The 25,088-nt window shown below is 57.6% G+C and overlaps 1 protein-coding gene across 1 annotated transcript in view; it reads left to right on the top strand.

Annotated features, from left to right (window-relative positions):
• Positions 1-978: 978 nt before the first annotated feature.
• Positions 979-25,088, top strand: part of TNS1 (tensin 1) — a 157,218-nt gene continuing 133,108 nt past the window's right edge. The window contains exon 1 of the mRNA XM_056111616.1: positions 979-1,184. The gene's annotated coding sequence lies outside the window, so the exon portion shown is untranslated. The remainder of the gene's footprint in view (positions 1,185-25,088) is intronic.

Raw genomic sequence — 25,088 nt, 5'->3', positions numbered from 1 at the left:
TTTTTTTTCTTTTTTTTCTTTTTGGGTCACACCCGGCGATGCACAGGGGTTATTCCTGGCTCATACACTCAGGAATTACTCCTGCGGTGCTCGGGGGACCATATGGGATGCTGGGAATCGAACCCGGGTCGGCTGCGTGCAAGGCAAACACTCTACCCGCTGTGCTATCGCTCCAGCCCCAGACTTACAAATTTTTATGCTTGGGTTTCAATTATACAATGATCAAATACCCTACTCCTGGCTTTGCATTCAGGAATTACTCCTGGCAATACTCGGGGGATCATATGGGATGCCGGGGATCGAACTGGAGTCCTCCGCTTGCAAGGCAAACACCCTATCTGCTGTGCTATCCCTCCAGCCCCTTGGATGCATGTTAGAGGGAGTTGAAGCCAGCCTTACATTGACTGGAGTTAAATCACTTTAGGGTGCAAACATACCTTCCTCTCTCCGCCTGCAGGGGGAGAGAAAAAACAAACAACAACAACAATCCATATTATGCTGGAAAAAAAAAAAACGAGTTCAGAATGGGCTCCTGGGCCAGGGGTCACACCATGAGTTGAGAACAAGAGTGTCAGACAGCCACGGGGAACTGCAGTTTGTATTAGTGTCATCGTCTCATCTCACTGGGAACGTTGCTCCCCCCTCCACAGATGTGTTTCTCCGCAGCTGTTTGTCTCTATCCACGGGGTCCCGGGTCTTCAGGCTTCCTGGCCCCTCCCCCCTCCCCTGCCCCCTGCTCCCCTCTGACCCCTCTTTATGCCCACCCCCCCCCCCCAGGGAAGTTGCAGGGCCTATGGGTGAAGGAGGGGAGTGACCGCCAGAGCACGCGCCCGCCCCTGGCATCGGCACCTCCTGCCAGGCCTGGCGGGAGCCAAGCGCTGCAGGGGTTAAAGGAGGCGGCGGGGCCTGCTGGCGGCTCCGGGAAGGAGGCGGTGCAGGGCCGCCCGCCGGGAGAGGGAGCCTGGCAGCAGAGACTCACAAGCTCCCAGCCCTGGTCCGGGGACCCGCTCTGCTCTCTGCAACCCCCAGCTCCCCGCCCGGACACTTAGGCTCGCTCACGCCCTTCTCTGGAGCACCCAGCTGCTTGCTGGTCACAGCTGCCCGTCACTGCCCACCACCGCCCCTGTCCCAGGCACCCGGGCAGACACTCACCCCACCCCACCCGGTGCCCCCCTGCCAGCAAGGTGAGTGTGGGGGGCCGGTGGGTTTGTGTCTCTTCGTTTCTCTCTCCCTGGTAGGCTCAGCTTTGGTGTGTGTGCGTGTGCGTGTGCATGTGCGTGTGTGTGTGGGGCAGGGGTGGGGTCAGCCTGTCAGGTCACAGGCCCTGCGCCAGGCACGCACGCACCCACCTCCCAGGCCAACCTGTCAGTCGTAGTCCTCGGCCCTCAGATGTGTCTGTGGCCCCCAGCAGGGAGTCGGGGTGAGGCCCTTGTGCAGAGAGACCCCCAGCCCCAAAGAGTTTTATGCGCTGGGGAAGTGGTGGCCGTTCCTGGTCGCTTGGGACTGAGGCCAGCAGGGGCCAGTGGGCAGGGACCCGGACGGAGCAATGGGCTCGTTAGCATCTGCCGTCTGGGCTGCTGTGGGGAGGGGACCCGCAGCCCGTTGGCCAGAACACTTTCCATCTTCATTCTTGTTCGTCTGTCTGTCCATCCGTGGGAGGTGCCACAGACCCCGGGGCCACTGATCCAGGCTCCTCCTTATACAAGCTCTGAGGAGGGGCTTGGGGTCAGCCCGGACAAGCTGGAGTTAAAAAGCACCCTGCACACCCCCGCCGCCCCCAGCTGGAATCCTGCTCCCTGGTGCATGGGTACAGCCTGGCATGAGTGCCCCCTGCCGCCTCCTCCCCCCACCCCCCTACCCCCAGCCCTTGCTCCTTCCTCACCCCTCTGGGCAGAAATGGCTAATCCAGGTGGTTAATGAACAGACACAGGCAGCTGCTCTCCGTCCACCCTCCTCTCTCCCTCTCGCTGCCCCTCCTCTGCCCTGCTCGCTACCTTGCCTGAGCTGGAGACGCCCATGTGTACCCCCCTGCCCCCCACCCCTGCCCCCGCCCCCTCCCCCTGCCCCCCTGCTCAGGACCAGGGCCAGAGCTGGCCGCCCAGATGTTTTCAGGCTGTCCTCTATGGAAGAGGAAACTGGGGAAGGAGGGATGTCCCGGGGGACCCCAGAGCCTGCTGGGGGGCGTGAGATGGGGTCAGGTCCCGTGCTGGGTCAGGGAGGGAAACTGAGAACTCGGGCTTCCAGACACTTTGGGAACCCCTGGCCCCCTTCTGTGTGGCCGAGTCAAGCCAAACTGAGGAGTGTGTGGGGGGTGAGCGGTTTCCACAGGGTGGGATGTTTGGGGGGGAACTCTGAGTGTCTTCCTGGTGCTGCCTGGGTAGGGTGGATGCTTGTGACTCAGACTTGGCCTTAAGTCGCTCCCCCCTCCATTCCCCCACCCCCAGCCCTTGCTCCCGGACCTCAGAGCTAGCTGCAGCTGAGGCGAACTCTGTGGGACCTCTGTGTCCAGAGCTGCGGGGAGGACAGGACGGGGCGGGCTTGGCTCTGGATGGGGACCCCAGCTGGGGGTTGGCCCCAGGCGGGCTCTGCAGCCTGGAGGTCCCAGGGAATCTCACAGGACGGCTCGTGCCTGACTGGGCTGCCCACCACCCCCCACACTGGGCGTCAAGGTGGGTCAGGCAGTGGGCTTCCTACCTGCCAGCTCCCTGTCTCAATCCCCCCCATCCCCAGCCCCCCCACCAGCCTCTGCTGCTTCATCCCCTACTTCCCATAAAAACCCCAGTTCTGTCTTTCTGGGGCGCCTGGTGTCCGTCCCTGATAAGCGTCCACTTGTGAGCTGGGCGACTCTCAGTGGGGGGGCGGGGGGGCAGATGAGTCCAAAGAAAGATAGGTGGGCATTTGGGCAGCATCGAATCCCCATGTGATGTGGTGGGGGGTCTATGCCTGAAGCTGTGACGTGTGGGACGGCTATCCTGCTGGCCAGCCAGCCGAGGAATGTGGCTGTCCCAGGTGGGTGGGGGGTCCCCCCACCTCCTACCCCCCCCCGCCCCCATGATGTGAGCGGGGTCAGCCAGGCAGCGGTGGAATGGGTTGGGAGAAGGAGGCAGATGGCTTAGACGGAGGCTCCCTGGTGAGGGGAATGAGCCGTCTGTCCCCGGTGGGGGGCTGTGGGGACCCAGAGGAGGACGCCGGCGCTGGGAAGGCGTCCTGCCCTGTCCAGTGTGGGGATGTGGTTGGAAGATGTGACCTTGAAGGTCTCCTGGGAGGTTCGGGGGCCTGGGATCCTCAGAGCCGGGAATTCTCTGACACCCGGAGTGCTGAGCAGTCAGGTGGTGGCCTCCCCGGCTCTGTGTGTGTGTGTGTGTGTGTGTGTGTGTGTGCTGGGGGGGCAAGGACCTGCCCCTCCTCCCCCTTCCTTCCCTCTCCTCTGCCCTCCCCCCATCCAGGCTTTGGGGAGCACAGAGCCAGTGCTTTGCACCCATTGCTCAGCGCCGGCTAGGGCAGCCCAGCTGCTTCCTGCCTGGGATTGCTTCTGATCCTGCTCCATGTCTTGCCCTGCTGTTAACTCCACAAGGGCTGGAGTGGATCCGGGGCTGCGGCTGCGGGACTAAGTCAGGGAGGGCCAGTGGGGAGACCTGGGGGTGGGGGTGGAGGGTGGGGTGCCCCCTTTGCCGGTGGGCAGCCAGACACCTGGCTGGGAACAGAGCTGGGCTGAGAGAAAGCCCAGTGGCAGGGCTCAGCTCAGCCTCAGTTTCCAGATTGGTCGGATGATGCGGGTCTGACAGGGCAGCGAGAAGCAGCAGAAGGTGGGGTGCGGGGTGCCGGCAAGACCTAGTTTTCTGGAGGGAGGTGCTGGGGAAGCCAGGGGCTGTTAGATATGGAGCCTGGCGGTCCCCAGGCAAAGCACACGCCCAGCACCATGGACTGTGTCCCCCCACCCACCATGGCCGTGGTGGTTTTTTTTTTTTTTTTTTTTTTTGCTTTTTGGGTCACACCCAGCGATGCACAGGGGTTACTCCTGGCTCTTTACTCAGGAATTACTCCTGGCGGTGGTGCTCGGGGGACCATATGGGATGCTGGGAATCGAACCCGGGTCGGTCGCGTGCAAGGCAAATGCCCTACCCGCTATCGCTCCAACCCCGGCTGTGTTCTTTTCTCCTCGGTAGAGCAAAATTGTCAGGAGCCCGAGGTTTGCGGGGAGTCAACCCTCCCCTGACTGCCCTGCGCGCCCATATCTGAGCAGCCGATAAAGTCCTTTCTCCAGCCCCTCCTTAGATTCCCGCCTTGATGAGGCTGCTACATTGGGGGGCACTATTGTCCGGCGCTAGGGAGAGCCACTGTGAGGAGCAGGTGCAGAAAGGGGGTGCAGAGCATGCCCGGAGAAGTTGGGCTGACTCCTAGATCTCGGCTGCAGGCGGTCTTCGGGCTTCCTGGCTCTCTGGGCATCCTGGACCCTAAAGAGACGGACTGAGGCGCTGTGGGGGAGGGGCAGGAAGCTTTGCCAGTACTTGGGCTGGGGGTGGGGGGGAAGGGACGGGGGCGGGGGAGAGGGAAGGCAGCAGCACGTATCGAAGTCAAGTGCATGTTGGGGGGCAGCAGGGCAGAGTTCCACGCTGTGTGTGGGGGGCACCCCTGGCACCATGGTGGCTTGCGGCTCTTAATGGTCAGAGCTATTTGGCATGCGGAGGGGCCGGCACCAGCGAGCTGGAAAGAGCGGAGTGGGGGTGGCCGGCCTCGCGGGCCATGCCCACGTCCCTGGGTGCCCCCTTCCATTATGCACGGTCACACCCGGCTCTCCCTTTCCTTCTCGAAAAATCCCCTGGAGCACTTAACCACCCTGGCAGGAGAGGCTGCTGGAAGCCCGCTGGGGTGGGCTGGCCCCAGCCCACTGACCTTGACCAGCTTCCTCCGTGTCCTCCTGAACCTCCTGGGGCCTTGGTTACCCCAAGAAGGGGGCTGGTTTGGAGGGGGTGGGGAGGGTTTGGTGGTGGGGAGGGTAGGTGCCCCTCACCTCCCAGCCCTGCAGTTCCTGCCTCCTTCAGGGTTCCTCTGGTCCTCTCATCCCTGCCTTTTTAGGTCTGGAAGCTTCTATGCGGCTCATGCCTGGGTGTTCCAGGGAACGGGGGGGGGGGGGGGGGGAAGGGTTGGGGGGCGGACGGGCCCAGCAGGGCGGGTGTCTGGGGAGCTGATGGGGCTGATGGGGATTGGGAGGTCGCTGGGGTGTCCGGGTGGAACCCTTAGACTTCTGCTGCTCGAGTGAGATTGTGGCGTCTGGGGCCACTTCTTAGGGGGTCTTCCACAGCCTTCTGCAGCGGGGCCGTCTGCTGTCTCCCTTGCCTTTCCCAGCTCCCAGCGGGCACCTGTCCCTGCGGGCTGCCTTGTGCCCGGGTGCCCTGCTGGTCCTGGTTGTGTCCGACCGAGCATGGCAGAGCGTGGGACCTTGGAGCCAGCCCGCTGGGCCTCCCATCCACAGGGCAAAGCCTGTCAGGAGGTCTTGGCAAGTGGCTGGGGCTCTCTGAGCCTCTGTGTGCTCATCTGTGAAATGGGATGCCCATTGTGGTGGCCGCAGGGTGTGGTGGAGTGGGTCAAGTGAGTCAGTGGATTTTAAATACTTGCAGCTGGGTGCTGGCTGATGCCAGAGCTCTTCAGAGAGACTCTTTCACAGGCACTTTAGTCTTGTTTGGGGTGTTTTTGTTTTGTTTTGTTGTTGCCACACCCGGCGGTGCCCAGGGATCATTCCTGGTGGAGCTCCCAGGCCCATATGGGGTGCTGAGGACAAAAACTGGGGTCTGACAGATGCAAGGCAAGTGCCCTAACCTCTGTGCTATCTGTGTGGTCCCCCCCCCACCCCAGGGCTCACTTTTTACTGCTGTTGGTGGGGGGTCGCGCTCTGCCAGCACCCTGACCTTTCACCTCATCTCAGAGAAAGGGCGCAGGTGAGTGCATCAGTGCTCAGAGAAGAGACTTCCTGGAAGGGGGGGTGGGGTGGGGGAGAGCTGAGTCCTCCTCCCACTCCCTCCCGGCTGGTCTGGTCTGCCCCAGCTGTGGATGGCTTCGGAAGATGCTGAGACAGTTGCCCGGGGTATCAATCCGGTGCGTTTGTTCCTATAAACACGCAGTTTCCCGTCATGACACTTTTTCAGTTCTTTGAGCTCTGCCGTGGACACTCCCAGACCTGGACTTTGGCTGGGACCCCAGTAGCAGGCTACTCTTGACCACGCGTGCCCTCCCGGGGGGCGGGGGAAGCCCCACCACATCTTTGCTCTGAGTCACTGTGTCCTGTTCCCCTTGGGGGGGACCTTTGTCCCTCCCTGCGCCCCTCCCAGTGTCCCGCTAATCCTGGTCCTTCTCCACCGGAGGCTGGAGAAGCTGCCCAACCTTCCTGCCCATGGGGGATGGGGGGGCGGGGAGGGTAAGCCCCTGGCCACTGCCGTCTCCTCTCCCTGCCAGGCCACTGCCCTCCGCGGGTTCCCCACTTTCCGGTGCTCCGACGCTCCTTGTCCAGGTCTTCGAGGCAGGCGGCCGAGTGGCGTGCCCCCATCCCACCCAGGGAGGCTGGGGTTGCTCGGGGTCGAAGGGGAGCTCGTTTCCGGGCTTCTGGCCCACCCAGTCGCAGCTGCGAAAGGCATTAAGCTTTTTCTGTTTTGGGGAGAAATAATGGGCTGGGGTTGATGATCGTGCCAGCTGGGGAGGGTCCCTGAGGTCAGCCTGGCCCACTGCGCTTCCCCTCCTTGGCCCCTGCTCACCCCTGGCCCCTTTCTAGACTTTTTTGCTCACCGGGACATCGGGCTGACCTTTGCCCCTCGTACTTGACCACGCCGCTGGGGCCTCGTAGCCCACGCAATACACGGTCTGGGGGATCAGCCCTGGATATTCAGCTGGGTGGGGGGCTGGAACGGAGGGGCAGGCAGGCGGAAGGGAGGGTCTCCACCCTGGGGGTGCTCTGGTGCAGGGAATTACGGTCCCTCGTAGCCCAGGTCTGCTGGGATGAGTCCCTTCTGTTGCTGGGCTCCGGGTCCTCCCCCTCCGAGGTGCTGCACTGTCAGTCTGAGTGGATTCTGACTATGAACTTAACCTTGAGTTGACCTTGCTTCCCTCCCCCCCCCCCGCCCCCCCCCCTCCCCTCAGGCAGGGACCGGCAGGAAGCCCTGCTGATTAGGGACCTAATCACCGGCTGAGCCTCCCAGAAACAGCCAGGCTGGTGGAGCCAAGAGGGGCTGCCGGGCCGGAAGGGGGCCGGGCCTCAGGGAAGCCCCCAGCCTGGGCTGGGGTGGCGCCGGGCAGGGGCAGGGGGGTCTGCTCCTTGGCCAAGCATGCCGGTGTTGGCAGCAACTGAGTCCAGCCAGGCACAGAGAGCCCCAGTGACTCGCTTAAAATAAACACCTTCCTGGGCACTGACCCTCTGCCAGGCAGGGTGCCAGCTCGGGACTGGCAAAGGCCGGGGAGACACGGTTTAGTGGGAGACAAAGGGCGGCAGGCGGAGGGTTTCTGCTAAACGCAGATGGGTGTTGGGTAGGGAGCCGTTCATGCTGACTGACAGAGTGGGAAGACTTCAGAGAAGAGGTGCTACTTGAATTGGGTTTTGAGGATTGAAGAGGAGTGTGTTTGAGGGTGGGCGCTCCCAGGCAATGCTCAGGGGGCCCATCCTAGTGAGCTCAGCTAACCTGGCCCCACCAGTGATGCTGGGCGTCAGGACCACATCTGCCGAAGCTGGGTTGGAGTGTGGTTGGGTATTGGTACTAAGTATTCAAACCGAGGGCCTTGAGGGTTACCAGAGATGCAGGGGAGCCCTTTGAGCCTTCTCCCCATCCTTGAGGAGTGAGTGAGGGAGGAGAAAGAAGGCTGTGGGGAATGCAGGGATGGGCATGCAGCCTGAGGGTCTGGATGGGGAGGGGAGTGGAAGGAGATGGCCGCTGTTCCGAGATAGAGGCGGACAGTCCAGGCTCCCTGTCAGCTGGGGCAGGGCCATCAATAAGATGGGGTTGGTGTCCGCCTCATAGCGCTTCAGTGGGGATGCAATGAGAATCCTCTTGAGGTACTCGGCTCTGTGGCTGACACAGGACAAACCCACAGGAAGAGAGAGAGAGACAGACAGACAGACAGACAGACAGACAGAGAATGTGTGTGTGTGTGTGTGTGTGTGTGTGTGTGTGTCTGTGTGTGTGTGTGTCTGTGTCTGTGTCTTTGGGCAGTCGAGCTGTGTAACTTGGGCCTGCAGAGGACTTCACTGCAGTGGGACGTGAGCTGGTGCTGGCCCCGAGGGTGGTTTCTTTGGGCAGTCGGGAGGGCTGCACGTCCCCGTGTTCCAGCCTGTTTCTGTTTCTCTGAGTCTGGGCCATCTCCCCGTTTCTCTCTCTCTGCACTGCTTGGCCTGGTGCCTTCTCCCCAGTGAGGTGCAGGAAGCTTTTCCTGGGAGATCTTCCGCATCAGATCTGCCCGCCCCCCTTGACACGGCTCCATCCATGAGTCTGGACTGGGTGGGCAGCATAGGCAGCGCCTTGGGCTGAGGAGTCTCTTTGCTTGGGGGGGCAGCAGGATGGGGATGGGGCAGGGGGGGTGGACCATCACCATCCTGCTTGCATGTGGGCTCCCTCCATTTGTGGAATGAATGAATTAACCAGATTGTCCCTGGGTCAGCCTGGCTTGACCACAGGTGGTCCCTTGAATGCCTTGACAGGGGTGGCCAGGGTGTCCCGAGGGGCCTGGGTTAGTGATTCAATGAAGGTACCAAGGTGGAACTGGGGGTGTTCCATGGACTTCTACTTCCCGGAGTGAGGCCCATGGGGTGTGGGGGTTTCGATCATAGGCTCAGCGGTCATGCAATCTGGGTTTGCCTTTGGAGACCCCCCAGGATCACCCTCGGCCATGTGACTGGGGGCAGTTTGACTCCGGATGGAGGGAGATAAGAATGCTGTGGGCACTAATGCGTGACATGGTTGTGGCAGGAAGAGAGAAGGGGGGAGCAGGAACCTCCTGGGACAGTTGCTGGGTTGGGCGCAGCTGCCCTTTGGGGTTTCAGCCCAAGAGATAGAGGAGAAACCTCTTGGGGCTTTGAAGACTGTGAGTGCTGGGGCTGGAGCCATAGCACAGCGGGTAGGGCTTTTGCCTTGCACGCGGTCGACCTGGGTTCCATCCCCAGCATCCCATATGGTACCCAGAGCACTGCCAGGAGTGATTCCTGCGCGCAGAGCCAGGAGGAACCCCTGAGCATTGCCGGGTGTGACCCAAGAAGAAAAAAAAAGACAGGGCTGGAGAGATAGCACAGCAGGTAGGGCGTTTGCTTTGCATGTGGCCGACCCAGGTTCGATTCCCAGCATCCCATATGGTCCCCTGAGCACCGCCAGGAGTGACTCCTGAGTGCAGAGCCAGGAGTAACCCCTGTGCATTGCCGGGTGTGACCCAAAAAGCAAAGAAAAAAAAAGACTGTGGGTGCTTTGTCAGCTCTGTCCCGGGGGCTGGCCCTTAAGGCCAGGGGAGCTTAGTGCAGCTGTGAGGGCAGGGCCTAGGCATGGGAGCACAGGCAGCGGGCAGCCTGGATTCAGCCTGGATTCCAGACCCGAGCACTGGGGGAGCAGGAAGAGCAGGGTGGAGGCAGCTGGGCAGCGGTCTTGGGTCACCTCTTTCTAGCCCCCTTTGGTGCTGTCACCTTGGACAAATCCCTCTCCCCCTCTGGGCTTCCTCCGCCTCATCTGAGAGTGGCGTGATGTTCTCTGCAGTCCAACCAGGACTGGAATCCTGCAAGGGTCTGGAGCTTCCTGAGTGGAGGGGCTCCCGCCCTTGGGGGTCCACCTAAGACCCATCCAGCAGGTGTGTGTGTGGGGTGTGGTTGGTTTCTAGGCAGCTTCTGGGACGCCAGCTGAGATAGATGCTCGGGAGGTTCCTTTTGGCCCTGGACTTGGCCTGGTGACCTCCACTCCCAGCTGCTCCGTTTCTTGGAACCCAGTGGAGGGGAACAGCTGTCGGGATTCTGAGTCTCCCCATGAGTCAGGTGGTGGGGGATGCACTCACTGATCTGCACGAGAGAGAGGAGCCGGAGAGGGAACTAGGGGCGGTTCCTCAGAGGCAGGGCTGGGGTGTGTCCCCCTGAACTGGTCTCGGGGAAATGTGGGGGAGGAAGTGATGGATGTGCTTGGTGGTGGGGGTAGGCGGGCAGGGGTATGCAGACATGCCTGAGTAACAGTTGTGAGTAATGGCTCCGTGGTTCCCAGACTGTTCTGTGCCGTCTGGGGCTCCACAGAGGCTCCCGGGGGGCGGGGGGAGGGTCCTAGCCTCTGAGTCACGGCAGCCTCCCGAGGAGCTGGGGTACCGCGTGGTGCGCGCGCACATCCCCGCCTCCTCTTCGGCTTTGGCCCCTCCCACCATCCCGACCTTCCCAGTGCTCGTGCCCCAGAGTTGCCCTGTCGTCTCACCAACGCAGCATCCTTGGGCTGCTGCCTCCTCGGCGTCTGGATTTCTTTAGACAGCTGGTCTAAAAGGAATACAGATCATGTGCCTGGCAGCGGCGGGATGGGTGGGCAACTTGCCTTTATTGCTCTGGGTGTTGTTGGCCTCATAGGGAATATTACGTCTCATACACACACGCGCGGGAGCAAACGTCTGTCTGCTCGCGTGCCTCAGGGGCGTGCTTTGCGGGCTCTGCGCCCTTCTTCCAGCCCCTTCCCCTACCCCTGCTCAGGACCCTGTCTTCCCAGCTCCCCTCTTTTCCTGAAGGCAGAGCCGGGCAGAAGCCAAGGGGAATTTGTGCCAGAGCCACCTGGCTGTGGCTGGGCAGCTCCCTCGGCCCTCACCTGGCGGTGCTGGGGACCAGATGCAGTGCCAGAGACTGAACGAGGGTCACTGCATGCAAGGCAGATGTTGCCATGTCCCGGGGCTGAATCTCTGACCCCTTAGGAGCCCTGTGGGAGCTTCTGGATGTGAGCTGCCCCCCTCTCCGCTGCCTCTGCCGCCTCATGCTTTTCCTTTCTTGCTCCCTCTGCTGGGGTCCCCCGGCTTTCTCTCCTCTCCCTCCTCCCCCCCACCGGTTCTGGCTTCCTGAACCAGCTGTACTTAGGCTCCTGGCGCAGGCTGGCGGTGGTGCCGCTGTGTTCCTGTCTGCGGTTCCTGTCTGCCTGGAGCTGCTGGGGTGGGGCGGGGCGGAGCACCGGGCAGGGAGCGATGCTACGTCTGAACAGCAGGCCTCTCTCGGGCCCTGGGCTCTGTGCGCCTCACTCCCCGGGGCCTGTCAAGCCAAGTGGGCACCTGGGCAGTGTCTCCTGGTGACCGTTGCGAGGGAGCCACGTCCATCCCTGACCCTCTCCAGCAGGTTTCAGATGTGTGGTGTACCCCGGGGGGGGGGGGTGGTAGATGGGGGGTGGGGGGTGAGGAAGCCTGGTTGCGGGTGGATATGCGTCAGTTGCAAGGAACAATGTGGGTGGGGGCCGTGACAGCCTGGCCTCCAGGCCTGGCCTGGCTTCAAGTCCCTGCTAATTGGGAGTGAGCCGGCTTCCTGTGACCTGGCCCAGATGGATTTAAAGGAGCGGCTGCCAGCGCCTGGCAGCCTTGCCCAGGGGACCGGCTCCCGCTTCCAAGGCTCCCGGTGAAGAAGCCCATCGGAACATATGGGAATCCAGAACCCTCCCTCGGACTCATGCTAATGGCACAGAATCGTCTCTTAACTCCGTTGGCTGCCATCCGGGGCTCCCCAAATGCATTTTATTTGTTTAATTTTTGTTTTTTTTTGGGGGGGGCACACCTGTGGTGCTCAAAGGTTGCTCCTGGCACTGCACTAGGGGATTGATCCAGGTGGAGCTTGGGGGACTATATAGGATGCCAGGGATCGAGCTGCACGCAAGGCAAATGCCCTACCCGCTGAGTTATCGCTCCACATATGCCCCCAAGTGCACTTTAAGATAATAGGTGTAGGCTCTGCATGAGGAAAGCTCAGGAAGAAGGTACCTTGGCGGTGGTGGTGGTGGGGGGAATCTTTGGCAGCATGCTAAACTGTTCCAAGCTTGGCCTTAAGGTCAGAGAGATTGTACAGGGGGTCAGGCCTTTTGCCTTTCACCCGGCTGACTCTTCTCAAATTGCTGGCCTTGCCTTTGGTCTCCTGAGCTCTGCCGGGAATGATCCCTGAGCCCAGAATCAAGAGTCAAGCTTGGGGGTTGACTCTAGTACTGTAACACTGTCCTCCCATTGTTCATCGATTTGTTCAAACGGGCACCAGTAACATCTCCATTGTGAGACTTATTATTGTCTTTGGCATATTGAATATGCTTGCCAGGTTCTGCCGTACGGGCGGGGTATTCTCAGTAGCTTGCTGGGCTCTCCGAAAGAGATGGAGGAATCGAACCCGGGTTGGCTGTGTGCAAGGCAAATGCCCTACCCGCTGTGCTATCGCTCCAGCCCTATATATGTGTGTGTGCGTATATATATATATATATATATATATATATAGAATTTAATATGCGTTTATTTCTAAAAGAACAAGAAGAAAGAACAGATCCTATGGGGCCGGGGAAATGGCTCTCTGGGCCAGAAATGCACAGGAGCCAAAGAGTTGATCTCCATGTCCACATAGTACCCCAGGCCACACCAAGAGAGATACCCCCGAGTATTCAGCAGGAAGTAACCCCGAAGAGAAGAACCAACAACCAAAACAAAACTCCGGAACCTAGTTTCCAGGGGGGCAGCGAGGACGGGCTGAGTGGAGGGCATGTCGTATGGTCAGCAAAGAGCCTGCTCTGGCCCCCCTCGTGGTGCTCACCGAGCTGGACTCCCCCCGTGGGGGGCCCTGGTGATGGCATCTCCTGGCCCCCCCTTGTACAGAGCTGGACCCTGAGGCCTGGAGAGGGAGCCGCGTCCCTGTGAGCTGCGTGCGGGAACATGCCCTTGCCTGGGGATTTTCACATCATGCCCCAAAGTGGACAGGTTCCTGGCCTCGCATCCCGACCATTCCAGAGCTAACTTGCTCCCTGTCGCCAGGCGGGGTCAGCCTCAGTGCTGTCCAGGGAGGGACAATGTGACTTATCTTGGGACTTCAAAGGCCCCAGGGGGGCTGGGAGGATGTGACCTTTTCTCCTGAGGAATAATGGGGCTTGGTTTTACTTTTCACCCTGTTTTCTTCTGACAGGCCTTAAAACTATTACAAACGAGAAAGGATGTGGGTGACGCAGGGAAGGACTTTCTGAGGATCGGTTGCCTGGGTCAGCCGGGGTGGCCACAGCCCACACATGTAGGGCGCTGTTCCTTTCCATCAGTGGCCTTTATTTTCATGTCTTAATGTGTCTAAAAATACATATATTTTGGTGGGGAGGTTTGGGTCGCATCAGTACGACACAGGGATCACTCCTGGGGGTACTTAGGGGATCTTATGTGGTGCCCAGGATAGAACCAGGGTTGGCCACGGGCAAGGCAAGTGCTTTAGTCACTGTAGTATCTCTCTGGCTCTCGTGTTTTAATACAGTGCCATTCAAATCTTTTTCTAAAAAAGTTATTATTTTTTTCATCTGATTGACGTGCTCTGATTTGTGATTAATGCCCGTTTCATGTATACATCATCCTAACCCCACACCTACCACAAGTGCCCCCGTTCCCTCCATCAGTGTCTTAACAGACCCTCCCAGCCACTGCTCTATGGTCCAACTTTCCACTTCTGTTGCCTTTGACCTTTTGTGGTTTCCCTGCCATGTATCTTTGTATCCCACAAAGTGGATACAAAGGTATACACAGAGGTCCCTGTATATCTGTTCCTCTCCTTCTGACTCAGCACAGTCACCTCTGGTTTCAACCAAGCTGCAGTGGGTCACATCATTTCATCCTTTCGTGCAGCTGCATAGGATTCCACTGTGTGTATCTACACCACAGATTCGCGGTTCATTCATTCGTGGTTGGTCATTTGGGTTGTGTCAGTCTCCTAGCTACTGTCCTAAATACTTGAATCAACACTGCTTGCATAGACCCATTCAGATGAAGGTTTTGGGTGTAGGTGCCAAGAAGTGGAATGGTAGATTATAGAGGCATTCTAATCTTTAAGGAAAAAAAATTCTCTATAATGTTTTCCATAATGGTTGAACCAGCCAGCATAGAATATCTTGTTTTCCTCTGGGGCTACATCCAGCACTGCTCAGGGTCTACTTGTGGCTTGCTGTTCAAGGGTCATTTCTGGTGCTGCCGAGGTCCCTGTGGTGCTGGGGGTCGACCCCTGCCTCTTAGTCCAGCTCACCCAGCTCTCTCTGACCCCAAAATGCCGTCCCCATATTGAAATGCATGATGGATGCATTTTCTCCCTCCCAAGTTGCCCTGTGGCTGGCTGGTTCCTGGACAGTGGAGGCAGCTCTGAGGTGAAGAGCAGGACAGTGGACACTTGCATGTCCATGGAGGTATTGAGGGGACAGGGCACGGATTTAGTTTTTGTTTGTTTATTTGTTTTGCTTTATGGGTCACACCCGCTGATGCTCAGGGGTTACCCCTGGCTCATGCACTCAGGATTCACTCCTGGCGGTGCTCAAGGGAACCACATGGGACGCTGGGAATTGAACCTGGGTCAGCTGTGTGCAAGGCAAACGGCCTACCCACTGTGCTGTCGCTCCAGCCCCAGACTTGGAAGGCCAAGGACTCTCAGGCAACTGAGTGCTTTTGAGTGTGGTCAGCCTCAGATCTCCCATCTGGGGGCCTGGGCCCATTCCACCAACCTATCACCCTGTCCCCTGCACTTTGCCCCCTACCCCCTTGGCTATATCCCCTTTCCGGCACATTCCGGAGTCAGTCCTTCAGTCTCCAAGGCTCCCCCTGAACCCTGCATTTTTTTTTCTCCCACGTGCATCCTTCCTGCCTTCCTCGTCTGGCATGGCTGACGGTTGGAGGCTTCTGTTCCTTTTGCCCTCTTCCAGGGGCAGAAACCTTCGTGATGGGGCATGAGGGGTTGGACCCCACATCCCCCATGATTGCAGGGAAAGCAGCTGCCCTCTGCACCCTCTGTGCGGCAGTTTCCCAGGGGGCCGTGTCAAACGCTTTCTTGGAACTTCTTTGTCTCTGTGGGCCACAAGACCCCCTCCTAGGCTACCCTGGTTAGCCCCGATGCCTTAACTGGGGGGTGGGGTGGGAGATTGGCACTGGGGCCCTCAGCCATGTGGTTGAATGAATGAGGAGACCTCTCTCCCTGCCTGCCACCCACACCCCCTATTTCGCTGGGCGCGTGCCCACAGACCACAGTTGCTGCCTTGGCCGCTTTCCTCCAGACACTTCCTAGAAATTCTTTTTTTCCACGCTTGAGCCCTTGTCATGGCAGAACAAATGGCCCTTCTCCCCGCAGGAAGCAGGGTGCGGTTTCCCGGCGCTTCTGTTCTCGGCGGGAAGACAGCTCGGAGGCCCCACGTGGACCCCGGACGCCTGGCCAGCGCCTCTGACACCGTCCAATCTTCCCGACTTCTTTCCGTTTGTTTTCTTTTGGGGCCACACCCGGCAGTGCTCAGAGCTTACTCCGGACTGTGCTCAGGGATCACTCTCAGGGATTGTAGCGGGTGCTGAGGATCAAACCTGGGTGAACCGCGTGCAAGGCAAGCACCCCTAACCTTTGTGCTGTTCCTCTGGCCTGAGCATCTACCCTGAGCCGGCCCGTTTGTGGTGTCCACCTATTCCTGTAGTTCCTTACCCCTCCTGCCCATCCCCAGCATACACACCCCACCCTGGTGTAAGCCTCACTCTCTTTGGGTCCTGGCTGGTTTGGACAACTGCTGCCTCCTCCAGGCTGTCTTCTGGGCTCTGTCTGTGTACTCTCTCATTGGGGGCATCCAGGCCACTTCAGGGGCGCCTGTTTCCGGGCTATGAACGGCCCTTCAGACTTGCCTTTTCTATCTGGGATGTGTGTGTGTGTGTGTGTATGTGTGTTTGTGTATGTCTTTGAATGTGTGTGTATTTGTATGTATGTGTTTGTGTGTTAGTGTGTATGTGTGTTTGTGTGTATATGTGTGTTTGTGTGTGTGTTTGTGTGTGTATGTGTGTTTGTAAAGGTGTATTTTTTGTGTGTTTGTGTGTATGTGTGTTAGTGTGTATGTTTGTGTATGTGTTAGTGTGTATGTGTGTTTTTGTATGTGTTAGTGTGTATGTGTGTTTGTATATGTGTTTTGTGTGTGTGTTTGTGTGTATGTGTGTATGTGTGTGTTAATGTGTATGTGTGTGTTTGTGTGTGTGTTTTTGTATGTGTGTATGTGTGTTTGTGTGTGTTTGTGTATATGTGTGTGTTTTGTGTGTGTGCACGTGCATGCGTGTGCATGTACACGCGTGAGCTGGCCCTGCTAACCACTTTCCTCAAGGGCTTCTTCCTGGTCCTGCCGTTACCCGCTTCCGGCTTCCCCCAAGTCCCATGCCCTCTGTGAAACTTCCTGTGGCCCCTGACCGGGCAGGAGGGGGTGGTCCCGGGCAGAGCCGAGGTTCCGGGTGTTCCCGAGTAGAGTGCGGGCAGCATCCCACAGACACTGGGCACTAAGACTCAGCCTGTGACCTGCGGCCACCTCTTGTCCTCATCTGTAAAATGTACTGATCCACACCTCCCTCATTCTCCCCAATATACCAGATTCACCTTTTGGGGGGAAGGGCACACTTGTGGTGCTCAGGGGTCCTCCTGGCTCAGTGGTCATACCTAGGGGAGGTCGCGGGCCATACAGTCCTCCCTCCTGCAACGCCTTGTTCAGCCCACTGAGCCGCCTCCCGGGGCCCCGGTACCAAATTGGAACGTGGGTTTCTGTGTGCGGTGCCAGGCTTGGACGTGGGGTAGGGAGTCTCAGGGCTGGAACGGGACGCACACACAGCCCTTGTCCCGGGCCTGAGGGCCATATTAGGGCATTTGGACTTTACCCGGGAGCTGGATCGGGACGTTCTCCTGGACGTGCCTTTGGGAGAGTTCCCTCTCCCTGCCCAGCGGGGAACAGGCCCAAAGAGCCAGTGGGCAGCGGTGAGCGTGACTGTTGGGGGTGGGGGCTGCCGACACCGGCTCTCTGCTGAAGGCAGTCCAGGACACGGAGTGACACAGCGCGCTCTGGGCGCAGGCACCGGCCAGGCTTGGGGGGACTCCAGGAAGTCGCTCGGGTTTCTGGCCTCGGAATTTTGATGCATGAGGGAGGGGTGTCCGTGGCCCAGCTGGGACGCCCAGGAAGAAGCAGAGGCTTCTTCCCAGGCGGGGCTGTGTCTTCTGGCCCCTGCCCCCCTGCTCGGACCCCTGTGCTCCCCACCCGGCCCCTCGGGCCCCGGTGGGCCCTTCCTCAACACATCTCAGAACTTCTCTCCTCTGGTTCTTCGCTCTCAGGCTTGCTCCTGGGAAGTCTGCTCTTCTGCCCCCAGGCCCCTTTTGGGGGTCCCTGATTCAAGAGATAGATGAATATGGCCTGTGAACTGGCCTGGGGGGAGTGAGGGGCATCGTTCAGTACCTACCAGGGGTCCTGATTGCTGCTTTACAGACCAGCCTGGAAGGAGGCCTGGAAGCACCCACCTGGCCCCTGGGATGAGGGTTGCTGGAACCTTCTGGCTTTCTCTTTCTTTCTTTCTTTCTTTCTTTCTTTCTTTCTTTCTTTCCGCTTTTTGGGTCACACCCGGCTTTATTCAGGGGTTACTAATGACTCTGCACTCAGGAATTGCTCCTGGTGGTGCTCGGGGAACCATACGGGATGCTGGGAATTGAACCCAGGTCAGCTGCATCCAAGGCTAACGCCCTACCGGCTGTGCTATCGCTCCAGTCCCAGAATCTTTTGGCTTAAAGATGCTCCGGAACACTGCATTCCCCAAGACTCACCCGGTGGGGGGGGGGGAGGGGTGGGCAGGGGTGTCGTGGGGGCTGTGGGGGGCAGAGGTCGGGGTGCTGTTTGTCTGGGGAGATTCTTGTCTTCTGCAAGACCCTGTCTGGTATGTGGGTGGTGGCGGCTGGGGAGTGAGGCCTGAGACCAGAGGGAGAAGAGGGGAGAGAAGGGTTGAAGTTGGGGGCTCTGGTCTCAGAAGCAGCAGGGCGGGGTCCTGGGGGGCAGCAGACCCTCCCCCCAGCCCTGCCGGGCCCCACTGGCTCCGCTGTGTGCCTGGGACAGGCCCCTTCTTGCCTCCAGGAACTCAGGCACTTGCTTTCCTGGTCCGGAGCAGAGCAGCGATCTATATAAGGGAAGGAAACGGCCGAGCTGGCCGCAGCAGGCTCATGGCGAGAACCAGAGGCCGACGGGGAGGGCACCGGCCTCGGGAGGAAACAGGGCGGGGGTGGTGGCCGCCTCCTCCGCAGGACCCCTCGCCCCCCCAGACTTGTGTCTGGGAGCCCAGCCTAATCCTTGCTGCCATTCACAGCCAGGTCCCTCACTCCTAGGCGGCTATTCCCTGCCCCAATGCCAGCCCTCTGCCCTTGGCTGCCCTCCTTGTGTGCATTCGGATGCTGACCGTCATCTGACTGTCCTCTGTCACAGGGCTCACAGGCCAGGCTCCCTGGGCTCCCTCAGTCCCTTCTGCTGGCCCCGGGATTAGGTGGTGTCATCCTGCGGCTGGATAGGGAGAGATGGGTAGAATGGCTGACCAGCTGGGGAAAGGCAGGTAGGGAATTTGGGGACCACCCACTGGGGCACCGGGGATGGAGGTGGGGGGGTGGAGTAGAGGGTCTGTCCTATTTTGCATTTGGTTGGGGCAGGGCCTTGGGGTTTAGGGTGCCTGGTGGCCCCTTGTCTCCGACTCCCTTCTTCCTTTCTTGTCATTGTGTTTAAGCTCCCTGCCTCCCCAGGGTGGGGCCCCCCAAATCCAGCTCCTTTCCACGTCAGCCCCACCATCAGAATTCTTTCTGAGCTGCGGATGGGCCAGCCCCGAAGAGTCTTCTCCCTTCCGTTGTGTGTGTTCACCCCAACTTCACCCTCCACGTATTGTAGTTGGGCATTTGGATCATCTCTGTCACTTGGCTATTGTCCTATGCATGGGCGTGAACGCAGCTATGCATAGACCCTTTTGAATGAATGTGTTTGTGTTTGAGGGGTAGATGCTAAGAAGTAGTAACTCAGGGTCACGTAGGAGGTCTTTGTTTTCTTTTTTGGGTCACACCCGGCGGTGCTCAGAGCTTATTCTTGGAACTGTGCTCAGAGATCACACCTGGTGGGGCTCAGTGGATCATATGGGGTATGGGGGAATCAAACCTGGGCCGTCCATGTGCTAGGCAAGTGTCCTACTCGCTGTACTAGCGCCCTGGTCCCTCCTGTGATGGTTCTATTTCTATTTATTTGGACAGAATCTCAATCAATACATTTTCTCCTTAAAAAGTCTTTTCCCTGTATCACCTTCAATGCCGTCCTCCCTTCCTCCCCACAGGGTCCCTCTCCCTCCCACCCACCCCCCTTTCTGAATATGCCTCTAGCCAGAACCAATATCCCAGCTCCATGGTCACTACTACCTGGAATATCCTTCCCTCCGTACCTTTCACACAGAAGCTGTGGGACTCTGGGGTGTGAGTTAGGTCTGGGGGCTTCTCCAGCCAAGGAGCCCTGTGCACCTTCTCCAAACATACAGAATCTCCGAGTTCTATCCTTAGCACCACAGGGTCCCTGAGGACAGCCAGGAGCAACAGTGAAACATTGCTTGAGCTAGAAGTAGCCCTAGAGCATGGCAGGGTGTTCCCACCGCCCCCGCCCCAAGCCCCCAAAATACATAAATAAACAGACCCTGTTCTTCCTGTTTTCCCAGGGGCCCCGGGGGAATGGGTGAGAAGACACGCAGTAGATAAACAGAAGTCAAGATCCAATGTGGGTGCCTCCTCCTCCAGGGAGCCCTCTAGAGCTTTCTCAGCCTTCCAGACCCGGTTCTGGTTCCACACGTGCATGCCTCTCTGGCTGGGATGCCAGGCTGGTGGCACAGGGAGGCTGAGCTGTCTCCAGGCTCACAGCAGCACTGAAGGCTGGGATCTTATAAACTGAGGTCATTAAACAGGAGCGCAGTGCTGTCCGTACAGAGCGCTCTGTGCTCCAAAGTGCTCACGTCCCGCTGACAACCCCCATCTTTGCATGGTTCCCTCCCATAGATACTACCACCACTCACCAAAGACACGTGTTTCTCAGGCACCCAGCTGGGAGGGGCTGTGCAAATCCTCTGGGCCCCCTTCTGGGGTCATCAGAGGTGGGCTTGGAGTTGTTGGGGCAAAGAAGAAAAGCAGTTGGTAGCCGGCACTTTCTGGAACCCACTCCCATGTCTGTGCATAGGCAGGCGGGTAAACACCAGGGCAGCCATTGATACTGTGGATTAGTATTCAGCTTTACAGAGGAATGTGCCGTCAATCCGTGTTATGGCAATGGGTGGATCTGGAAAACATTCTGTTCACTGTGTCATCTGCTCAAGCTCCCATAAAAAAATTCCTTCTTCCTGGGTAGCTTCCCATCCAGCCTTTCAGCTGTGATCACAGTGTGGGAAAAAAACGTTGACACACTGAAAACCATCAAGGGTGGTTTGTTTTTTGTTTGGGGGCCACACCCAGCAATGCTCAGGGGTTACTCCTGGCTCTGCATTCGGGGAGTTACTCTTGGGAGTGCTCAGAGGACCATATATACTGAGAAATCGAACCCAGATTGGTGGCGTGCAAGGCGAATGCCCTACCTATTTGTCATATATCTCTCCAGCCCTCAAAACCTTTAAGATTTCCACCCTCCTGGAGTTTAAAATTTTAGATAATTAATGTCTGGAGAAATCTCTTGTGTGTCTCCGAATCAGGGCCGTTAAGGAGCTTAAATCTCAGCCAGAGGCAGTTTGTGGACGTGGCCTCCAGGGTCTCATGGGGACTGGGGTGAGAAGGACCTGCTCATCCCCTATCCCCTGAGGCCTGGAGTTTGCCATCACTGAACCCATGTACCTGCACTTCTCACTGGGTTCTGGAAGTTGGCAGCCTCTGGGGCTTTTGTGGGGCAGGAGGAGGGACAACACCTGCTCCCGTCCGTCCAAGGAAGGACGATGCCTGCTCCCGTCCGAGGCACCCGGGTGAAGTCAGCCTGGCTTAAAGTCCAGAGGCTCTCTGCAGCAAGCTGCTTGGTTTGGAGATTGTTTTGTGTATCTCTGGATTAATGCAATATATTTTAGATCCCAGAGTTGAAAACTTACTTATGTCAATGAGAATAGACATTTTATTCTATTGTACTAAATGGGTTTAATTTCTTATCTATTGTGTTTTTTAAATCACAAACGATGCTCTTCATTTCTGCTTGTAGTTTTCTCATGTCAGCTCCCATTCTTCCTTCTGCACAGCTGGCTTGGCGGGCTCCTTCTGCCATGGTTCCTTTGATCTCATTAAACATCCCCTTAATGGTGCCATGAAACTCCTTGCCTTGGGATAGAATGAAACGCTTGGTGCTATTTAGGCCCTTTGTGTTCTTGGATTTTAAATTTTTTTAACTTATTTTTATTTTTGGGTCACACCCGGTGATGCTCAGGGGTTACTCCTGGCTCATGCACTCAGGAATTACTCCTGGTGGTGATCGGGGGACCATATGGATTGCTGGGAATTGAAGCCGGATCGGCTGCGTGCAAGGCAAGTGCCCTATGCTGTCCTATCTCTCCAGCCCGTGTTCTGGTTTTGGTCATTGATCTGGGTGGGCTTCTCTGCACCCTCCCAGTGGGGCTTCTTCTGTTCCTACTGGGCCGTGAGTAGTGGGAAACTAGGAGGTGCTGTGCTATGTCCATGTGCTTGAGAGCTGTGGAGCTGAGCCCTTTTCCGTAGCACCTGGAGGAGGCAGTGGAGGCCACTGGACCTAGCTGGAAGGCAGGGGAATCACCCGCCCCCATTCCATAAAGGCGCCGGCCTTGTCTGCCGGGTGACCTGTCTCCCTGGAATGGTGTGTAGGTGTGTGGACTTCAGGGGACTGTGAAGTTGGACCCTCTGCTCTGGCAGAGTTCCCATGTGGAGGCCAACTTCAATTTTCTCCATCGTTACTAGAACTCGGAGGAAAAGGGGGCCTGTGAGAGAAGGCAAGGTTAAAGAACTTTTCTGCTCAGGCAGGTGGAAAATGCTGAACTCAGGGCCGTGAGGCTCTGGGTTAGGCTGGGGGCCGGAAGCCCTGGGTGGTTCCAGGGCCCCGTGAGAGTACAGGCATGGGCAGTCCCACAAGAGGGTGTCGTTGTGGCTGTCTGGGGTATTCCCTCACCAGGGCTGGGAGGGCCTGTGCTAGGTGTGTGCTTTGGCAGATGATGGCTGGCAGCCACAAGCTACACATTCCCCCTGCACCTTCTCTCTGCCGAGGAACCCACAGCAAACAGCCTAACTTCTCTGATCTGTAAAGCATGTCCAGTTTCATTGGCTGCAGGTTTGGCCCTGGTGCCTGGTACGAAGCTGCGATTAAGTTAGTGGTGGTGGTAGGTGGCCGGAGAGATGGCTCAGTGGGCATGCTGGATCGCGTGGCTTTGCGTGTGGGAGGCCCGAGTTCCATCCCTAGCCTCTATCTGGGCCCCCCGGGGAGTGACTCCACCGCCCGAGTAACCTCTGAGCACACCCAGTGCTGCTCTCCAAACAAAGAAAACGGAACAAAACAAGTGCTGGGTGGTTGGAGGTGCTTTCTTCCCTCGGGCTTTGAGTTTTTTCCTTGGCTCTGTGCTGGAACTGGTACAAGGAACAGGACCAAATCCTTGCCCTCGGGACACTTGTTTGGAGAGGGGGAAAGCCTTTGCCGATGAGGAAATGCGCTTACTGTAATCAGATCTGTGGGGGAAGAGGTGTGGGTGCAGGAGTGTGTGAATGTAGAACTTACAGGAACCCAGGCGGGCCTCTTGAAGGTGGAGGCATTGAACCCCTGAAGATCATTGGAGGTGGAGCTTGCGACTGAGGAGATGGGGTGGGCGGAGGATTACTCAGCCCAGCAGGCAGAATTTGGGCGAAATCAGCTCAGTCTGAGGGAAACCCATCGGTAGATGTCCCCAGGAAGAGCAGGTAGATGCCCCCAGGAAGAGCAGCTTAGAGGTGTGGGCAGGGGAAGGGGGTGGAGGGACAGGGGTTCAAAGGTTCTGGATCCTGGACTGGGCGGGCTAGGAGAAGGGCAGAGGCTGGTATGCAGGGAGCTCCATGCCAGGGCTGGCTACTGCCCAGTGTCCTGGGGGAGTCCAGAAGGGGGTGTGCTGGTTGTTGGCATGTGTCCAAGGCTCTCTGAAATTCAAACTAGTGGGCACGAGCTAATGGGCACCAGGTACCGCCCTCCCATGCTGTCCCCAGCTCTTCACCATACATACAGGTCCCCAGGGGATTCACTGCCCATCATAGTGGCTTCGGGCCAGTCTCCCCACTATCATGGTTTCGTTTCTTCTTCGTCTGTGGCATCGGAATAAGCAGAGTATCTAATCCCAAATGTTAAAGAAAAATATATTTTTTTTAATTGAAGCAACATATGGTGCAAAATTGTTTTTTTGTTTTTTTTTTACCCCTGTGCACTGGCACCGGTCCAAGACCAGCCGCTGTAAAACACGGGTTTAAAACATTATGTAGCCTTTAAGTGCACAGCGTCCTGCATGGATGTTTGTATACGCTAGGGTAAGATCTCCCTCAAGGACCTGCTTCCTCCATCATCTGTATGATCTGTCCCCTTTGCCTGACGCACCTGCCGCCTTCCGGTCCCGACTGCTGGCTCCTTTTTGGTTCTCTGGCCTCAGAGTTTGTTTTATCTTGTTTTCTTTCTTTATCTTCCACGTAGGAGTGCAGTCACGTGGCATTTATCGCGCTCCGTCTGACTTAGTTCCCTTAACTTAGCACCTCCCATGTCTGTTCCTGCTCTTGCCAAGTGCCGGGTTTCACTCATTTAATCTTTTTTTTTTTTTTTAAGCTGAGTAGCTCCATTCAGGTTTTGGAGCCACACCTGGCAGAGTTCAGGGCTTACTCCTGGCTCCGTGCTCAGGGAGCACTCTTGGGCGGCATATGTGGTGCTGGGGATCAAACTGGGAGAGGCTGAATGCAAAGCAAAATTCTGAACTCCTGGACTGTCTTTCTGCCCCACCCTCTCATATTTTACTAGCGTGGAAAGGGTCAAGGAGAGGCTGAGGTCCTCTCAAAGGGCTAGAGTATATGCTTTGTACGCAGGAGCCCTGGGTTGAGTCGCTGGCACCACACACATTCTTCCCACCAGCTCCGGAAGCCACCTCTGGGTGTGGTTCAAAAAGCAAACCAAGGGGGCTGGGGCGGGTAGGGCACTTGCCTTCCATACTGCCAACCTGGGTTTGATACCTGGCATCCCATGGGACCTCCCCAATAACCACAGGAGTTTTGGTTTTTTTTTTATTTTTTTGCTTTTTGGGTCACACCCAGCGATGCACAGGGGTTACTCCTGGTTCATGCACTCAGGAGTTACTCCTGGCGGTGCTCAGGGGACCATATGGGATGCTAGGAATCAAACCTGGGTCAGGCTGCATGCAAGGCAAACGCCCTACTGTGCTATCACTCCAGCTCCAACCACAGGAGTGTAGAGCATCCCCGGGTGTGACCAAAAAAAGCAAGCAAGCAAACAAACAAACAAACAAATCAGTCCAAATGAAACCCAAGCAAACAAAACCAGAAAGAGAAAAAGAGAGGTCTAGGATGGAGCTCAGTAGGAATCACACTTGCCTGGCTGTGTGGGTCCCTGGGTTCAATCCCTGGCCCTGCAGGATAAGCAGTGGAGACAAATAAGAGTGGAGGAAAATAGGAATCAGGGAAGCACAGTCTTAGCCCTCGGCTTCCGGCCTTGGAGGCAGCATCTGGCCCTTTGAAAAGGGCCGTGTCCAGGACAGGGACAGGCAGCAAGAGCCATCTGTCCCTGGAGGTGATGTCCATTTATGTATTCATCCATGACAGCTTACTTACCTCTTTTACTTGCCTCAGTCTTTTAATCCATATGATGGGTCCCCAACAAAATTGCTCAGGGTTGTTGAAGCATTAAATGACCTTATTTATGTACAGTACAAAGCATAATCTCTGACACATAGCAGGAGGGGAGGGTTCACCGCCGCCACTGTTTTTTTTTTTTTTCTGTTATATATTTCCAGGGCAGATACAGCCCGCTAACCCCCCCTCCCACCGTAGAGGTGGGTGGTAGTAGGTCACCCAGGGGTGCTGAGTTGGCCCCTGGGTCTAACCCTGGAATCCTGCTCGGTCAGCCATGGGGTGGCAG

The sequence above is a fragment of the Sorex fumeus genome, unplaced genomic scaffold, assembly GCF_029834395.1.
Source record: "Sorex fumeus unplaced genomic scaffold, SorFum_2.1 ptg000014l, whole genome shotgun sequence".
Lineage (NCBI taxonomy): Eukaryota > Metazoa > Chordata > Mammalia > Eulipotyphla > Soricidae > Sorex > Sorex fumeus.
Note: the sequence above shows the minus strand (reverse complement) of the source record. Positions and strands in the feature narration are given on the sequence as shown.